Source organism: Pongo abelii, chromosome 8 (genome assembly GCF_028885655.2).
Source record: "Pongo abelii isolate AG06213 chromosome 8, NHGRI_mPonAbe1-v2.0_pri, whole genome shotgun sequence".
In the NCBI taxonomy this organism is placed as follows: Eukaryota; Metazoa; Chordata; class Mammalia; order Primates; family Hominidae; genus Pongo; species Pongo abelii.
In genome coordinates this window covers 54,523,695-54,542,561 of record NC_071993.2, presented here as the reverse complement: position 1 = coordinate 54,542,561, position 18,867 = coordinate 54,523,695, and positions in this window count along the sequence as shown.

Below are 18,867 nucleotides of genomic sequence, written 5' to 3'. Positions count from 1 at the left end.
CTGTGAGCCTAAAGTTGCTCTAAAATTATAGTTGACTAAAAAAACCAATATATTCAGTATTTTGCAACTTATTTTAATAGCCACTTCCATGGAATCTATTCCATTGATGTTTACTAATCCCTGCTTCATGCTAGACCTGCCCAAGGCCCTGAGGACACAGTTGAGAAACAGGCTGCCCTGATTTCTGTATTCAAGGCACCATAATCCCTCAGGGAAGAAAGGAATTACACAAGTGTAAACAACACATTACAGTTCAAATCACAGTAAGGTTTTTTCAGTCTTCCTGTATTCCAGAGAGTGGGGGGTCTCAGGTCAATCTGGAGGGTGATGGGCTTCCCTGCAGAAGTGCCATCTAATGCCATCTGAGACTGAAGGTGGCCGCAGTTGGCTGAGCAAAGCGTGGGAATGAGAGGCCATGCAGAGGGACACACGTGTGGGAGCCTGGATGGGAAAGAGCCGGTGCTTCCGAAAACAAAAAGGAGACTTCCGTGGCTGGAGTTCTGAAGAAGGGGCAGAAGCCAGCCCTGTAGTGCCTGGGCCCCCATCAGCCATCCAGTTTCCCTCCAAATGCACTGGGAGGATTTGAAGGGCTTTAAACGACTGTGTGACATGATCAGATTTGTGTCTAAGAACTATTATATTGGGCAGTACACAGAATGGATTTGAGGGGGCCAAGGTGGGAATGGAAGACTAGTTTAGGGGCTAGCACATAACCGGGGCAAAGAAACCATGTTGGCCTTTGCAGAGAGAGATGTGAACAGGGCCAGGAGTTCTCAGTTTGACCTACCCCGACTCAGAGCCTGATTGGACATGGGTGCTGAGAGAGGGGCCAGTGTCTAAGGACAGTATCATGTTCTGGAGGACCCTGGAGGAGCAGATCCGGAGAAGCAGATGTCAAGTGGATGTAGACCTGGGAGCTTCGGTGGCTGTCAGCCGGCTGAGGGAGGTGTGCACAGGATGGATGTGTGCACCTGGAGCCCTGCACACAGCCTGGGCGGGAGACATAAATCTGAGCAGAGAGCCGGTAATTGGAGCAGTGTGGCCGATGAAATCATCTAAGGGGAACGTGTGGGCTGAGGAGAGCAGGGAACAGGGCCATGATTGCTGCCACATCTGTGGACTTCGGGAGCTGGAGCCAAGACACCATTGGATTATCAGCAATGCGAGGCACAGCAAAATCTAGAGCCCAAGACTTGCTTGATGCTCTGCAGCTGACGAAAGCTTCCCACCAAATGAGGTCCCCAGGGCTTCTCACCCAAGCCCTGAGAGACAAGTGTACTCCTACCAATGGGGACTTTGCAGTGTGGAGGAAAGAGTGCAGGGGTGGGAATGACAGAGACTGAGGCTCACATGCACAGGGTAATAATTCCCGCCTGGAGAGTTATGGCACAAAATGACACGAGGCATTGACAAAGCTCCAGGCACCGCGTCTGACACATGGTTGGGTTGTTGAGGTTTTAAGGGACTCATAAATAACACCCCATTATTCCTCCCTTCCACTTACATCCAGCTGAGAAGTGAAACGCAGGAGATGGAGAACTGGAGAAGGAGCAGCAGGTCCACGCTCACCTCCCCAACCCTGTGCCCACTCCTTATCACTATTCCAACAGCCCTGAGAGAATGCTGGAGCAGGCAGCACTGTCAAAGTGACCAGAGAGGAGGGAATGAGACTCCGGAGTTGGGGGTTGCCTTTCTATGGTTCTGTCCTACCCAAAGTAGGACTGTGGACCGTCCCATCACCACCAGCAGTGGGGGGTGGGGATGGGAGGCAGGCAGTGTCACTGTGGTAGAGATCTCCCCACATGGTTTCAGAAAGCCTGGGGAGAAGGGGCTCACCTTCCACCACGCCTCCAACAATAGGCGATTGCACATACTGGCCCTGTTTCCTTGGTTGACACGTAAAACCAAGACCAACAAGTAGAGGAGCGAGTATGTGCTCAGAGGGCTTCTCACTCCAGTCTGACCAGTGCCTGAAGGCAGGGCTTGGTGCCTGCAGCTTGTCCTTGAGGGCCCCTCCTCCCTGGCCTTAGCTGAGTTTTGGGTGGGTCCCAAAGGTAGCCCTGAGCTAGGGTGGTGGGAATGGTGGCTGTGTCTCGGGGCTTCGCTTCTTAACCCTAGGAGCTCTTCCTTCCGACTTCTGCTGTGGGGCCATGCCTTGCCGCCTCCCCATTCTCTCCTTTAGGTACTGGCTTCAGACTCATGAGGGGATGACTCTTTCTTCCCCATTGGTTATGTCTGTCACATGTGAGCTCTGCAGTCTGAGACCAGCTCCCTTCAATGTGGCGTTTGGAGCACTGGGACACGGCCACAGTGTGGGTGGGGTATGCTGACTTGGGCATCGCCTGGTGGCTGAGCTCAGAGAGACAAGAAAAATGAAACCCAGACCCAGCTCAGAGATCACCCACTTCTGCCCAGGGCTCAGTGTGGCTCAGTCAACCTGTTGGATATGGTAACACCGCAGGTTGTGGGATGTGCCTGTCTCTAAAGTCTCCTCTCTTCCTTGTCCACCCTCCTCTCTGTCCAAGGACTCCCTTCCTCTGCCTTGCTAATTCTCCCTAGAGCTGTCAGGGTCAGTTGTGACAGCTGACTCTGGAACCAGCTGTCTGGAACAGAGAGAGGCAAAACCCTAAAGGTGATTGCTTGTGTCTGGATGTGGGAAGGTGGAGTGAGTGTGATTCCAGTCGAATTCCTCATCCCAGGCCAAGCAAAGCCTGGTGGAGGAAATTTCTCACCTGCCTTGGATGCCAGGCCAGATGGGGCATCACCTGAAGCAAAGGAGTTCATAATTCAAAGCAACAAGAATAACTGAGGCGGCAGGCATATGCCTTGCTTCCCAAATACTCTTTGAATTTCTGGCACTTCTGCCTGGCTGGAAATAATTCAGTCTCAGTTATATTGGAGGTTTCTTTTGAATCCTGGGCTTATGAAGGTCCCCCAAGAGCAGCAGGCAAGTCCTCCAACCCACCTGTTAGGGCTGCAATGTGAAGGACACAGCCTACCTGGTCTTCTCAAGGCCAGGGGCACCGTGCATCTGGACCCCAAGGTCACATCAACCTACACAGGAGTGGAAATTCCAGGCCTCTCTCTGTCAGTTGCTTTCAGAATTTGCTTTCCTCAGCACTGACAGCTAGCTGGGCAGGGTCTCTCCTCCAGGAGCCATGGACTCTGCCTCCCTCGATGGCTGCACAATTTTTCCTCTTTCCCTCCCGGCTTCTGCAGCTAACTTCTTTCTTCTTCCCATCACACTTCCTGACTTTTGAACAAGAGCTAGGAACAGGGGTACTCTCTGAGAAGCTTCTGTTTTCTGCCCAGCTGCTGCCCCCCCAGGAGGTAGAGAGCAGAGAGGCTTCCAGCTTCCAACAGGGCAGGATGTGGAGAGACCCCCACAAAAGTCGTATCTCAGGGAATTATCCTGCCAACATCACATCATCTGTCCCATGTGTGATGTCACTGTTTTCCACTTGTCATCTCCATGCTTCCTAGGCTGGGGCCCAAGGGTCTTTGGAAGAACTTGGGGGATCCTGAGCCTCAGGATAGACTTTGCATATCAGTGGCCAATAAAGGTAACTGATTGAAATCATAGCATATTTTTGAAAGCTCTGTTATGCAAGAAGACCCCGAACGACGTTTGCTGTGAGTATAACAATTGTACTGATTCCAGAATTCACAAGAGGAGTTGGAGACTTGGGATGGGATTCTCCACTTTCTTCCTTGAAGCCCACCTTCCCAGATTCCTTCTCTGCTGTGGGGCTTTAGGTCTAACTCTTTGGGAGCACCCCCACGGTCTTTCTGATGCTAAGACTGAGATGTCTTTTTCTTCTTGGACTCCATCTCCTTCCCCTTCTCCAGGGCTTTGTCTGCCGCCTGATCCCAGGAGGGTCCCACCCTGGCCTTGTGCTGGGGGTCCAGTCTTCAAGCTCCCTGAGTTCCCTGCTGAGAGGCACCAGGCTTAGACGGTGGGTCTTATGAGCAGATGCGATAAGGGGCCTTGGTAGTACTAGTCCGTAGTGACTGAAAAATGATCAGCTATTTCACCCTTCCTAGTTAATCCTACGGGCACCCCCTACACCTTATTCTACTGAAAGAATGTCTTTCTCTGTCATCCCAGCCTTATGTGTGTCTCAGGAAAGAGAAAGAAGGCAAAAGGAGAGGAAAAGAAAAAGAAAACCTGCTGCCAGGTATGCCACATACTATAAAAACAAACAGGAATGTATTATGAAAGAGAGTAAAAACTTCTGCCTGAATTTTAAAGATAATAAGTAAGACTTTGAAGAAATTTCTGGATGCCACCTCTTTAGGTCTATGCCCCAAATGACTGAGTTATGTATTTACTCACTTGGAGGTAAGTCGCTGAAACAGTCTGAAATGTGCTGCCTTCACCCCTCTTAATCTTTTCCTTGTTGTTTCTTAAGTAGTTTTAAAAATATATGTTTATCAGAGTCATATATGTACGTAGTTTTAAAACTTAAATGGTTCTTCAAGGCTTGTAATGAGAAACAGCGTTCCTCTTCCCACTCCAGATTCCGGTTCCCCGGAGGCAATCACTTTGAATTCCTGCTGTTTCTTCTGGTGCTTTCCTCCTGACTTTAAAATAACAAGTTTAGAAGGCTGTTTCTTGATTTTCCAGTTTAAATGTCATGGGATGAACTTCCACCATGGAAGAGGAGGATGTCGCTCTTTAAAAACACCATCCTCCTGTGCATACGTGCTGTCTCTCTGTTTGTCTCAGCCCCATCATGGTAGTTACAGCCTAATTTCTGGCCAAATCAATATTTGGTATTTACGTAGTTATGACTATGTTCGTATTATTCACAGCTAAACCATGCAGTGCACATTTCCTATTTTGTACAACTTTTTGTTTTACTTGGAATAAACAGTTGCCAAGATTTCCCTTGGTTTAGTGCTCTCTTCCCACTCATCCCTAGACTCTGGGCCAGAAGGGGGCTCTCTTTGCAGTGGTGCAGATGCATCATGGCTGGGCTTCCTCTCCTAGTGACATCCTCCCAGGCCCCCGCCCCAGCACGCGTGGCGGTCCAATTGTTGTCTTGGGGTTCTGGGAGTCCCCTTTGCCTTCCCTGCGCTGGGTCTCTAGTTGCTGAAAGATGGGTCCTCTCTTGTTTTTTTCCCTCTCTATAGCTTCCTGAAGAATGTTTTGTACTGGGAAATGTTTTGAGAGCTTGTATGTGCAAAAATTAGTTATTCTACCTTCATGTTTGATTGGCAGCTTGGTCGGAGATTCTTGACCCAGATTTTGAAGCCGTGGCCACTAACTTCTGGCTCACAGAGCTGCCACCAGAAGTCAGACACCATTCTCACCCCTCTTCTTTCAAACGAGGCCAGATCCCTCTCTGAAATATTTCAGGATTTTCTCTTTTATCCTGGGAGTGCTCTGGTTGGCGTGGATCTCATTTCACTTAGAGGTTATTCAGTGGGTCTTTTCACACTAGAGACTGATGATCATTATGCAAAATCTGATGCATTTTATTTTATTGTTTTCTTTAATTACTGACCCCCTCTCCATATACTTTCTCTGTTCTCTTTTCTAAAACTTTTTCAATCATGGATCTCCTGGGCGGATTCACTTATTGTTGTAGCTTTTCTCTCCTATTGAGGCAGGAGAACAGGGTCTGGAGGCAGGGAATCTAAGATCAATTCACACTGACTTCCTAGAACTAAATTGAGAGGAAAACCCCAACTTTCCATGCCTCAGTAACAAAAGGACTCAAGGCTGCTCCCTTTGCAAATCCTTCCCCTTTTCTCTGTGGCAAATGGAAAATTGAAGGTACCTTTGGTTGGCTGCAGAAAGCAATCAGTTAAGGTTTCTCCAGTTAAGATGAGGTCATTAGGGAGAACCCTAATTTGATATGACTGGTGTTCTTATACAAAAGAAGAGGAGACACAAACATCATGTGATGACAAAGGCAGAGAATGGAGTGCTGCCAGGAACAACACCTGTCTCCACCAGCCAGACTGGAGAACTTCCCAATTCATGGGCATTGAGTACTCAAAAGGTCTTGCCTCATGAGTGTGGCTATCATTAGTCCTACACTAAACCCAGCTCTTGTCCTGCCTAATAAAATTTGAAAGCAAGACTTGAAGGGATCAAATGATTTTCAGTTAATTCAACTGCATATAAAAAGCTCAAGAATATGCACAGGAATACAAATCCAGCACCAAACAAGGTAAAATTCATGTCTAACAGTGAATAAAAAAAGAAGCAAAAAAATGCAACCCATAATGAGAGACAGTTAATCAATTGAAACTGATGCAAAACTGACATGGATGTTACAATTAGTAAACATGGACAGTAAAACTGTTATTATAACTGCATTCCACATGTTCAAAAAGTTAAGTACAGACATGGAAGATATTTAAAAGATCCAAACAAAAGACAATATATAAGATTTAAAATACACCGGATGGAGTTAATATCAGATTAGGCATCACAAGAGACTGGTGATCTTGAAGACGTAGCAATAGAAATCACACAGAGAAAATTTTAAAAAGTCTTTAGGCTGGGCGCAGTGGCCCACACCTGCAATCCCAACACTTTGGGAGGCCAAGGGGGGTGGATCACTTGAGGTCAGGAGTTCAAGATCAGCCTGGCCAACATGGTGAAATCCTCATCTCTACTAAAAATACAAAAATTAGCTGGGCATGGTGGCAGGCGCTTGTAATCCCAGCTACTTGGGAGGGTGAGGCAGGAGAATCGCTTGAACCTGGGAAGCAGAGGTTGCAGTGAGCCGCGACTGCACCACTGCACTCCGGCCTGGGTGACAAGAGTGACACTCCATCTCAAAAAAAAAAAAAAAAAAAAAGTCTCTAAAAGACTCCCAGAGCATCAGTGAACTGTGGGACAATTTAAAGTGGCCTAATTTACAGGTCATTTGAGTCCTCAAAGGAGCAAAAGAGAGGGTGAGAAAGAAAAAGAACTGAAGAACTAATGGTCAAGTATTTTCCAAGTCTGATGAAATCTATAAACCTATTGTAATAGTTTCCTAGGGTTGCTGTCACAAAGAATCATAAACTGTGTGGCTTAAGACAGCAGGAATGCATTCCCTCTCAGTTCTGAAGGCTGGAAGTCCAAACTCAAGGTCTCAAGGTCCATGCTCCCGCTAAGGCTTCAGGTAAAATCCTTCCTTGCCCCTGAATCTAAAATATGAGCTGAAAAACAAAAACAAACAAATAAAAAAGAAACCCATTGTTTCATGTGTTTTGTTGTCTTTGTGGTTGTTTCAGACAATAGTATCTGTCTGTTCGTTGCTCGAGCATCTTAACTGGTAGAGAGAATACTTACTGAAGGATTTTAAGTAGAATACTGATGTAGTCATGCTTGTGATTCTGGAAGATGACTTTGTCAGTCCTGTGCAGGACAGACTGAAGGTAGGGATGGGAGGGATAAAGAGGTCTCAAACCAGGACAAAGATAGCAGGCATGGAGAGGAGGGGGCTTTATGGTAATTAGATAGTGATGCTTCTCAGCCATCCAAAATGAGGAGTGCAAGTAGGATTGCTTCGGCAGAAGTGAAGTGGTGTAGTTGCTGTGAGCGTGGAGTCAGCCAGAGCTGGATTCGAATAGTGAGTGGAGTCAGCCAGAGCTGGATTCTTTGCTATGTTGGGAAAATTATTTGGTGATTCTAAGCTTCCAATTGCTCATTTATAAAATGCGAATCATGATAAAACCCACCTCCTAGTATTATAATGATTGAATAAAATAAAGGGACAGCACACAGCATATCTCATTTGCTCAACAAATGGCAGCCTCTCCTGTGGTTGGCCTTTTGGCTGTAATTATCATCTCCTTCCTCATCTGTCTATCATCTGTTGGTGCCTTCCATATTTCTATTCTTGTTCACCTTGATCATGCTCAAAGCCACTTACATGTTCAGAAATACCAATTGGAATCTCCAAGATCTGCTGCCTGAGGCGTGTGCCCACACACTCCACTGTCTGATGGGCCAGCAGTGTATCCCCTGGGATATGAACTCTCACCTCTGCTTCTTTCCCCACTCTGCTCCTTGCCCTGGGCCCCTGCTCCTTGCTCTGGGCCTCTGCTAGAAGTGTGGGACAGTTGTCATCAGCTACATTAGTCATCACATTAGTCTATTTTCTTCCTCTCAGCCCGCATGTCCACAGTCAACAAACTGTGCCAGTTGTCCCCCCAAGCCCATGCTCATCTGCTTACCCTTCTCCTCCCGTGCCCATGTCTAATTCCAGCCTCCACAGGTGTCCCCTGGACTACTGCTACAGCACCCTAGGGTGCTTCTCTGATTGGCTTTTCCCTTCATCCACTCCATCCTCTACACTACTCTTTCTTCATTTTTAACTTCTCTAACCTTTATTAATATTGACTATACACATATATAAATACATTGTCATTACAAAAGATTCATATAGCAGTGAAGTTTACTCGGTAAAAAACGTGAAGCCGGGTGCGGTGGCTCACACCTGTGGTCCCAGCACTTTGGGAGACTGAGGCTGGTGGATCATTTGGGGTTGGGAGTTCGAGACCTGCCTGGCTAACATGGTGAAACCCTGTCTCTACTAAAAATACAAAAAAATGAGCCGGGCATGGTGGCACATGCCTGTAATCCCAGCTACTCAGGCGGCTGAGCCATGAGAATCACTTGAACCCAGGAGGCAAAGATTGCAGTGAGCTGAGATCACACCACTGCACTCCAGCCTGGGTGACAGACTGAGGCCCTGTCTGCAAAAAAACCAAAAAACAAAAAACTTCTCCTCATAGGTACCCACTACCCTCCCAGAGGTAACCACTCCCTTCCCAGAGGTAACCACTGGCAACATTTTGATGAGAATTCTCTAATTATTTTTTACATATTTATATATGTATGAATATATAAATACATACACACACGCATACATATATATTTGCTTTTTTTTTTTTTTTTTTTTTGAGACGGAGTCTCACTCTGTCACCCAGGCTGGAGTGCAGTGGCATTATCTGCGCTCACTTCAAGCTCCACCTCCCGGGTTCACGCCATTCTCTTGCCTTAGCCTCCCAAGTAGCTGGGACTACAGGCGCCAGCCACCACGCACGGCTAATTTTTTGTATTTTTTAGTAGAGATGGGGTTTCACCATGTTAGCCAGGATGGTCTTGATCTCCTGACCTCGTGATCTGCCCGTTTTGGCCTCCCAAAGTGCTGGTATTACAGGCGTGAGTCACCGCGTCCGGCCTATATTTGCTTTTTAATGTAAGGAGTATCATACATTGGATACAATTCTGTGATTTGCTTTTGGCACTTCCTGTGTCTTGGAGACTTTTTTATATCAGAAGATAGAGCCATTCTTTTTACCAGCTGCATCTTATTCTGTGTGTGTATGCAGTCGTCGTGTTTTGTTTTTTGTGTGTGTATGTGTTTTTAACTTTTAAGTTCAGGAGTACAAGTGCAGGATGTACAGGTTTGTTACATAGCTAAACATGTGTCATGGGGGTTTGTTGTACAGATCATTTCGTTACCCTTGTGTTAAGCCTAGTATCCGTTAGTTATTTTTCTTGATCCTCTCCCTCTTCCCTCCAACCCTCTGACAGGCCCAGTGTGTGTTGTTCCCTTCTATGTGTCCATGTGTTCTCATCATTTACCTGCCACTTATAAGTGAGAACATGCAGTATTTGGTTTTCTGTTCCTGTATTAGTTTGCTTAGGATAATGACCTCCAGCTCCATCTACGTCCCTGCAAAGGACATGATCTCCTTCTTGTTTATGGCTTCAGAGTATTCCATGGTGTATATGTACCACATTTTCTTTATCCAGTCTACCATTTGATGGCCATTTAGATTGATTCCATGTTTTTGCTATTGTGGATAGTGCTGCAGTGAACATACACGTGCGTGTGCCTTTATAACAGAATTATTTATATTGCTCTGGGCATATACCCAGTAATGAGATTGCTGGGTTGAATGGTATTTCCGTGTTTAGGTCTTTGAGGAATTGTCACATTATCTTCAACATTGGTTGAACTAATTTATACTCCCACCAACAGTGTATAAGCGTTCCTTTTTCCCCACAACCTAGCCAGCATCAGTTATCTTTTGAGTTTTTAATAGCCATTCTTACTGGTGTGAGATGGTAACTCACTGTGGTTTTGATTTGCATTTTTGTAATGATCAGTGATGTTGAGCTTTCTTCGTGATTGTTTAGCCACCCTTATTGATGGAAACGTAGATTGTTCTAAATTTGCACTTTTCTAATGAGGCAATGAATTTATATTCAACTTTATGCACATATGAGAGATGTTTTAGAACATATTCCTAGAAGTGGGATTTTTGTAAAGTGTAAGTTTAGTTTCAGCAAATCTGCATTTTGCCTTCTGGAAGGAGTTTTTGCACTCCCAGGCTCTTCAGTGATGCATGAGCAATTTCCTCACCATCCTGAGACCACTTTGGTATGTTGCATATTTGCCCCTCTGAATCAAGAGAAACATATTTTTCTCTTAATTTGTGTTTTTTTGATTGCTGGTGAGGAGGACCTTTCTGGACAGGATCCAGGGGACTTCACCGGGGGCCAAGTGGAGGACCGCTTCTGTAGTTCTCACTATTGCCCTTTCCAATCTGCTCTCCTTGTTTTCCTTCCCTGCTGTTGAATAAAATCTGGGGCAATTCCCACTGAATTTTCAGTGGCTCAGTCTAGTCGGTCAGTCTAGGATTGCACAGCACCATCAGGACTGCACAGCACAGTCAGGACCAGCATAAATCTGACTCTGGGCTCTCATCCCAGTGAAAGCTTCCCCAGCCTCCAGCAGGAGCTGCCTGGAGAAACTCAGCTGTTCTCACCCTTCTTTTCCCCCAACCCAACAGGAACTGCTTATTATCCTTCTTAAGCTGGACTCAGGAAGGAGAAAGGATTAGGAGAAAAGGCCACAGAGTGGCTGATGTCATACAGCTTGGGGTTTTTCAGACTTCTGGGTGCAATTTCTGATGCTATCTTTGAATGATGCTTTGGGGGCTGATGAAGGCCCAATCCACTGTGGGCCCAGATTGTCCTTTTCTTGACTGACGGAAGGCCTTTCACTGGGACCACTCGTAGTGCCACCATCAGCCTATAATTTGGGGCCTAGATGCCCTAGGTCCTTCCCCTCTCTTCACTGTCCTTTGCTTCCCCTTGTGCCAGCTTGGGCAGAGCAGACATAGCCACATACCCTCACCTTCAGACTTTGGAGGGAAGCATGTCACATTCTCCTGGTGACCCATCTTGGAGTTCCTCTCACAGTGTGACTGCCCTCTGGCATGGGCTGAGAAGCAGATCACCTTCCTCCTCCGTGTGTGTCTGAGTGTGCATGCATGTGTGTGTCCGTGTGTGTCTCCAAGGAAGCTCGGGGGCCACTGCCAACTCTTCACAAGAAGCCCTGTCTCCCTCTGCCTCTCCTTTGGGTAAGAGGTGGAGGGTTAGATCATCCTCTGAGAGGGTCTTGCATCGGGGTCCAGCATGTAGATGCTGGGGCTAGTTGGCACCTGCTGTCTCGTTCTTGACTTTCAGAGTGTCAGGCCAAACCAAGGCTGAAAGATTTCTGTTTTAGTAGTCAACATTATTGCTTTATCTTAGTGGTCTGGCCAAAGTCTTTACCAATTTTTCTATTTCATTGTTTTCTCTTTGTGATTTGTAAGAACAATTTTTGGCTACTAATCTTTCGTTTGTTAGAAAATTCCACGTTACTTGTTTTTAAACTTTCTTTATGATGTGTTTTGATCTGTGGGAGTTTTTATTTTTTTATGAGATGAATCTGTTAGGTGTTTCCTTTATGGCTTCTGGGTGTTGAATCTTCCTTCCTTGGAAAGGGACTCTCCACCCTAAACTTGTAAAAATAATATTATTTTCCCTATCACTTTTATGGTTTTGTTTTTTCATTTAGCTCTTTCCAATATTTATTTTTATTATAAAAATGCATCCTAACGTAGCAAAAAATGTCAACATAGAATATGTCGATAATGTCATCTTGATAACTTGATAATGTCATCTCTTTTCTCCTCTATCCCGGCTTCCATAGGTAACCAGTGTTAATAGTTTGAGCTCTGTCTATCACACCTTGTGCTCATTCAAATATATATTCAAATATATGAAGTTTCATTTTGTCTTGTTTTACCAAAATGGGAAGATGATATTTAAATACCTCTGAAAGCTACTTTTTTACTGTATTATAGATTTTGTTATAATATTTTTAAAAGGTTTTTAATTTAGATTTTTATTTGGTTAACTATAGATTCACTTCCAAGTTGTGATAGAGAGTTCTTGCGTATCTTTACCTAGTTTCCTCCAAGGATAACATTGTGTGAAGCTGTAGTAGAAAATTATGTCTAGGAGAGTGACAGTGATGCAATCCACTGATGTTATCCCTGGTTTTACTTGTACTCTTGTGTCTGCGTGTGTGTGTGCGCACGTGCATTTCTGCACTACTTCATTACATGTGTAGGCTCCTGTAGCCACTATCACAGTCAAGATACAGAACATTTCATCACCATAGGGACCCTCTTGTTGCCTTTTCATTACTCCTCACCTACTTCTTGTCCCCTTCCTCACACACACATTTGGCCACCTTCCTCCACTCTCTAATCCCCAACAACCATTAATCTTTTCTCTATTTCTACAACTTCGTTATTTCAAAATGTTGTGCAGATGGAGCATACAGTATATAATCTTTTGGGACTGGCTTTTTTCATTCAGTACAATTCTTTGCTGACTCATCCAGGTTATTTATTGTGTGTATTAATATTTCGTTCTTTTTCATTGTTTAGTAGCATTCCATGGATTCATCAGTTTGTTTAGTATTCTCCTGTTAAAGGACATCTAGCCTGGCTTTCATTTTAGGGCTATTTTGAATAAAGCTTCTATGACCCTTTGTGTACAAGTTTTTGTGATAACACAAGTTTTATTTCTCTCAGGAAAAAAAATCCAAGAATGAAGTTTCCGGGTCATATGATAATTGCATGTTTATTTGTTAACAACTTGTCAAATCATCTTCCAGAGTGTGAAACTACTTTTAAATGAGATCTGTTTTGGACTAAATGTTTGTATCTCCCCAAAACTCATATGCTGAAATTCTAACTTCCAGTGTGATGGTCTCAGGAGGTGGGGCTTTGGGGAAGTAGTTAGATCATGAAGGTTGAGCCATCAGGAATAGGATTAGGACCCTTATGAGAAGAGAGATTTTTCTCTTGGCCATGTGAGGATACAATGAGAAGGTTTCTGTCTAATCTCACCAGACACCAGATCTACTAGCACCTTGATCTTGGACTTTCCAGCTTCTGGAAATGTGAGAAATAAGTGTGTGTTGTTTAAAACACCCATCTATGGGGTATATTTGTTATAGCAGCCCAAACTGACTAAGACAAAATCCCTCCAGGTTCATAAGCACAGATCTAGCCTTTTTGTTTTTAACAGCTCCGTAACATTCCATTGTGTGGATAGGATGCAATTGATTCCACCATCCAAACTGTCTCGTTTTTTTTATAACTATGCTGTGATAGGCATCTTCTTACAGAGGGTCTTACATATTGATAAGAACTTGAACTTGGTTTCCATAGCTAGATTCTTAGAATTGATAATTTTAATAGATATTGTGTATCACTCTCCAAAAAGTTGTAGCAATTCACACTACCACTAACAATGTATGAAATTGCCTTTTCTACACCTCCTAGCAATGTAAACTATCAGTCTTCTTAGTTTTATTCTAGTACTTTATTGCTTTGTAAGTTATATATTTAAATCCCTTTGGAACTTATTTATAGTGTAGAAAGAGAGTCTAACTTATTTTTCCCCTAAGTTGTTCTGGTTAGCTATTACTGCATGACAAACTACCCCCAAGTTTGGTTTACTCTCAAACCAATAATTTACAACCATTACTTCACATGATTCTGTGAATTAAGAATTGGGACAGGGCACAGCAGCAATGACTTGCTTTTGGTCTACAATGTTGGGGCACTCAACATTGGGATGGAGGAGGAAGGAGTCATGGGCTGGCCCATCAACTTCCCCTTTCTCCCTCCCCATGGCCCCCCCCAGTGGCAACCTGGGCTTCCTCACAGCATGGCCAACTCCGGACAATCAGACTTCCCACAGAACAGCACAGGGCTACCAGAGAAAGGAAGCAGAATCTGCTGTTCCCTTAAAGACTTGGACTGGAGTTGGCACAGTATCACTTCCAACATACTCTAAAGCAACTAAAATCCAGCCCAGATTCAAAGGGAGGAGGCAGAGACCCCCACCTCTCAATGGCAGGCATATCTAGACTCTGGAGCCATCCTTGATCTGACACACAGGTGGATCCCAATTATGCCTATGCCAGCTATTTCATTATTCCTTGGTCATTGAATTAAAATATTTTTTTCTGGGCTCAGTATTCTATTTTACTGATTTGTCTTTTCCTCGGCTAATTCTGTTCTGTTTTGATTCTTGTGGTTTATCTTTTGATATCTAGTGATCTGGTGTCCCATCATTGACTCCCCTGTTCTAGAATTTGCTGTAATCCTGGCTCGTTTACACACTTAGGTGAAATTTGGGTTAGCTTCTCATATTCTGTAGATAGTATGTTTGGATTTTTATTGGAATGGCTCAAAAATGTATAGGTTAATTATGGGAGAATGTATATATTCACAACATCAAGTCTTTCCTTTAGAAACACAGCACATCTATTTATTTGGGTTTCCTTTTTTAATTGAAGTCTTATAATTTTATTCACACAGGTGTTACTGGAGATGTTACTGAACTTCTTATTGGTTATAGTATGTTTTAAAGACAAATCCCTTGGACTTCCTAGGTAATGGTATTATCTGCTAATGATGTCAGCATTAGATCTTTTGCTCCAATATCATATCTCTTGTAAACATTTCTGGTGTTATTGCCTTGACGAACATTTCAATATATGTTGAGTATTTAATGGTGGTGATGGGGAGAGACTTTTTTTCCTTCCTTTTTCCTTTAGTGGTAATACAACAACTATTCACCTTTCAGTGCATTATTTGATAGAGTCTTCAGCATATACCCATCCCTAAAGAATTTGTCTTCCATTCTTGTTCAGCTCAAAGTTATTATTATAAATGGGTCTTTTTCAAATGCATTTCCTACATCTTTAAAAATGATCCTATGAATTTTCTTCTTTAACTTGCTAATTGAAAATATTTCCTTGACAGATTTTCAAATATTGAACAATTTTGAACCCTGCATGGTGATCAAGCAGACTGTCTGTCCCTGGCTGTATCTCCATGGGCTACACTTTGAAGGGCATCCCTGGGGAAAGCCAATCTGGAGGTGGTACCCACTTGGGTGAGTTCTTCTTTCAGAGACCACACCAGGGGGTGTCTGCTGCCCAAAGTCATGAAACAGTTGTTTTCTGTGTTCAGCCCGGCTTGTATATGATTCCCAGTGGGGCAGTATCTCCCATACCAATTACTATGATGTCCTTTTCCTAGTTTTTCAATTTTACTTATTTTTATTATTTTTAATGATGCAAATATGCAAAATTTTATAAATAATCATTTATCTGCTTTCTGATTATTTTATTAAAATAGATGCTTATAAATAGAATTACTGAGTTAGTGTGTTTTTGAACTGTATTGCAAAGCTTGCTTTCTAAATCATTATACTAACTGACAGCAATCCAGGAAAGTATGTTTTATTGTACCTAAGCCAGGATTGATTACTATTAAACTTCAAGTTTTGATGAATGTGTTGATGAAAAACAGTTACACCTCTTACTTTTAATGAATATTTATTTGATTATTCAGATACTGCATGTTTTTCTTACTTTTAAAAATAAACATTTAATTTTATAACAGTTCTAGATTTACAGAATTATTGTGAAGCTGGTACCGAGTTCCCATGTACTCTACACCCTGTTTTTCCTGTTTTTAACAACTTACATTAGTGTGGCACATTTTCTACAACTAATGAACCAGCAGTGATGCATTACCATTAACTCAAGTCTACACTTGATTCAGATTTCCTTAATTTTCACTTAACGTCCCTTTTCTGTTCCAAGTCCACATCCTATCCAGGATACCACATGACATTTTGTCTCCATATCTCTTTAGGCGCCTCTTGGCTGTGACAGTTTCTTAGGTTTTCCTTATTTTTTATGACCTTGACAGTTTTAAGGAGTGCTGATCAGGAATTTTGTAGAATGTCCCACAGTTGGGATTTGTCTGATGTTTTTCTCATGATTGTGCTAGGGTCTGGGTTCTTGGGAGGAAGCCCACAACGGTAAAGTGCCATTCTCATCACACCGTATCGAGGGAACATGCTATCCACATGACTTATCACTGTTGACAGTGACCTTGACCACCTGGCCCAGGTAGTGTTTGCCAGGTTTCTCCACTGTAAAGTTACTCTTTTAAAAAAATCCTTTGCCATCCTGTATTTTTGGTAGAAAGTCACTTCCCTGTCCTCTGCAAGATGTACAAAGGGATCTTTCTCAGATCTTCACCATGGCCACCTTGTGGGGCTCCTAGACTCCCATGAAAATGAGGACCCCTCTAAGACTGCAGCCCTCTAGAGTTTCTCACTTTTGTTCTACTCCACACTCAGTTCCCAGCAATTCCTCAAAATACCACCTAAGTGTTTCCACCAGTCTATGGTTCTAGTGGCTTCTGCTCGAGGTGAGCTGAGCCCAACTAGGACTCCAGACTGCTGAACTCTCCAAGTTTCCAGGTGGAGGTTTGCCCTGAGCCCTTGAGTCTCCAACAGGTCCTGGAACACTGGTTGATTTTCAGTGTTCTAGCTTTTTCTTGTTGTAAGGATGGGAGAGATGATTTCCAGGCCTTTTATGTATTGGAGCTGAATCTAGAAGTTCTCTTTTTTTATAATTCATGCATTTCCTTTTAGATTCCTTTTTTCATACTAAATTTTATACAGACTATATATTAATAATATTAATCCTTTGTGATATTTGTTTTAAAAAAATTATTTTCTTCTTATTTATTCTTTATTTCTCACTGTGAGAGATAACAGGAAGACCAGAGATGAATTCATTGTGAAGTGGAAGGCGTTTGAGCGTGGTGACTGAATATGACAACTGGTCAATATTTGTACCCATCAATTTGAGCTTCAAGAATTTGCTTACATCCTTCCCAGACCTCAGAGGGTTTCGACCTTTTCTGTCTTTACCGGCCTCTAGTCTCTGAGTGTAATGCCTCCTCTTCCTAGTGGGGTGAGCCCATTGCACTCTTTTCTTGGTGCAGTTTCCATCTCTCCCTTTCTGAAGCCTCCCCTCCGCCAGGAATTATATTCCTTCACTTACTCCTTCCTGCAACCCCAAGCTTTCTCTTCAAATACCAATCTGATCTTGATTTTTCCCCTTTCACAGCCAAATTAATAGAAGACATAGAGCAACAACAAAAGAAAAAAGAAAAAAAACACCCTCCATCTTTGGCTCTTATTTCTATATCACTGCCTGCTTCTTAACCTATAGCTGCTGTGACTCTTACCCTTACTGCAACCAGGATATAACACCACTTACAAAGCTGACCCATGCCCCTAAGTGTCTCTCCAGTGTCTGTCTCCTCTTTATCACTTCTTACCATTTAAAACAACCACCTGAGTGTCCACGGGGTCTGGGCCTCCAGAAGCTCCTCCCCTGAGCACGGAGCTCTGTTTTGTTTGTAGGCATCCTCAACATGGAAATGGAAGAGAAGACCAGGGAGAAGAGGCTTGCACACTTTTTGCATGCGAGGTCCAAGCTACAGTGGTAAAACACTGTTTCCTTCCTTCAAAGGCTAGTCATTCGAACCCAGCTTGGTTTTGATTTTCCATCTAAAAGAAAAGGGCAAAAACATTATTTCCTCTGAGAACTCCTTTCAACATCCCATAAGCCCGGGGGGAGATTAATGGGAAGATTGATGTGTGACATTTACATACAGGGTTTGGGAAGGCATTGTTTGTTTTATAAATTAATTTCTGTTGTTCATGGTCTCAATAGACATGGATTGGTTACCCGCAATAGTTTAACCATAATATAACCTCAGGCGAAGCTCCTTTCTGCTCCTAATGAGGGGCCTCTCAACAGGACATAGCAGAGTTTGCATCTGTAGTTTTCTTGGAAGATGGAGCAATTGATGAACCACCTAACACCATCCATTTCCAGGAAACAGGGAGCATATTATGATTTCTAAGATGAAAAGTGTGTTTCAGCTGCTGTCTATTTGGAACTACTGGGTGACGTTAAGTCACAACAGGCCAGTGCTAGCTTCTAGGGGACCCATAGAGTAGACACTGCTTAACTGAAGCAGAAGGAAAGATGTAAATGCCTGCTGTGTGTTAAAGCAGGACATGGGGATGAGGAGGCCTTGTGGCATTGTGTATGCTGTGCACTGAGCAAGAATGAAGGTGTTCCTGCTTTCAGCCCGAGTCTCTCCAGTCAGGTTGGAGACTGATGACATCAATGGAGGCAGTTTGGCAGCTATAATCTGGGGACTTGACAATTTCAAATTCAGCTTTTATGAACTGGAGAACGCACTACTTACCAAGTAACAGTAGGGCAGAGACGCATGTTAACAGAGATGACTGCATTAAACTTTTCGGAGTTGGTACACTGTGTTAAAACAACCATGAACTATTGCACAGCAGAGTTAAAAGGCACCCAAGCCTTTACTCCAGGTGGCTGCGTGTGAGGCTGGGAGGCTGCATGTGCCAGCAGCGCCCTGGTGCTCACACTCACTCCTGTGGATCTGGACATATCAGCTGTGAAGAGCCCTGTGCTGATGAACTGTGCCCATGCTGAACCTTTAAGTATAGGATGGAAGGGAAATGGACAGTGGAAACGATCCTGTTCTGTTATATTTACCAGACCCACTACCGCCTCCGCAGCCCCCACACAGGTCCTGTCCCGTCCTCTGCCGACTCCCTCGCTAGACTCTGCAGTT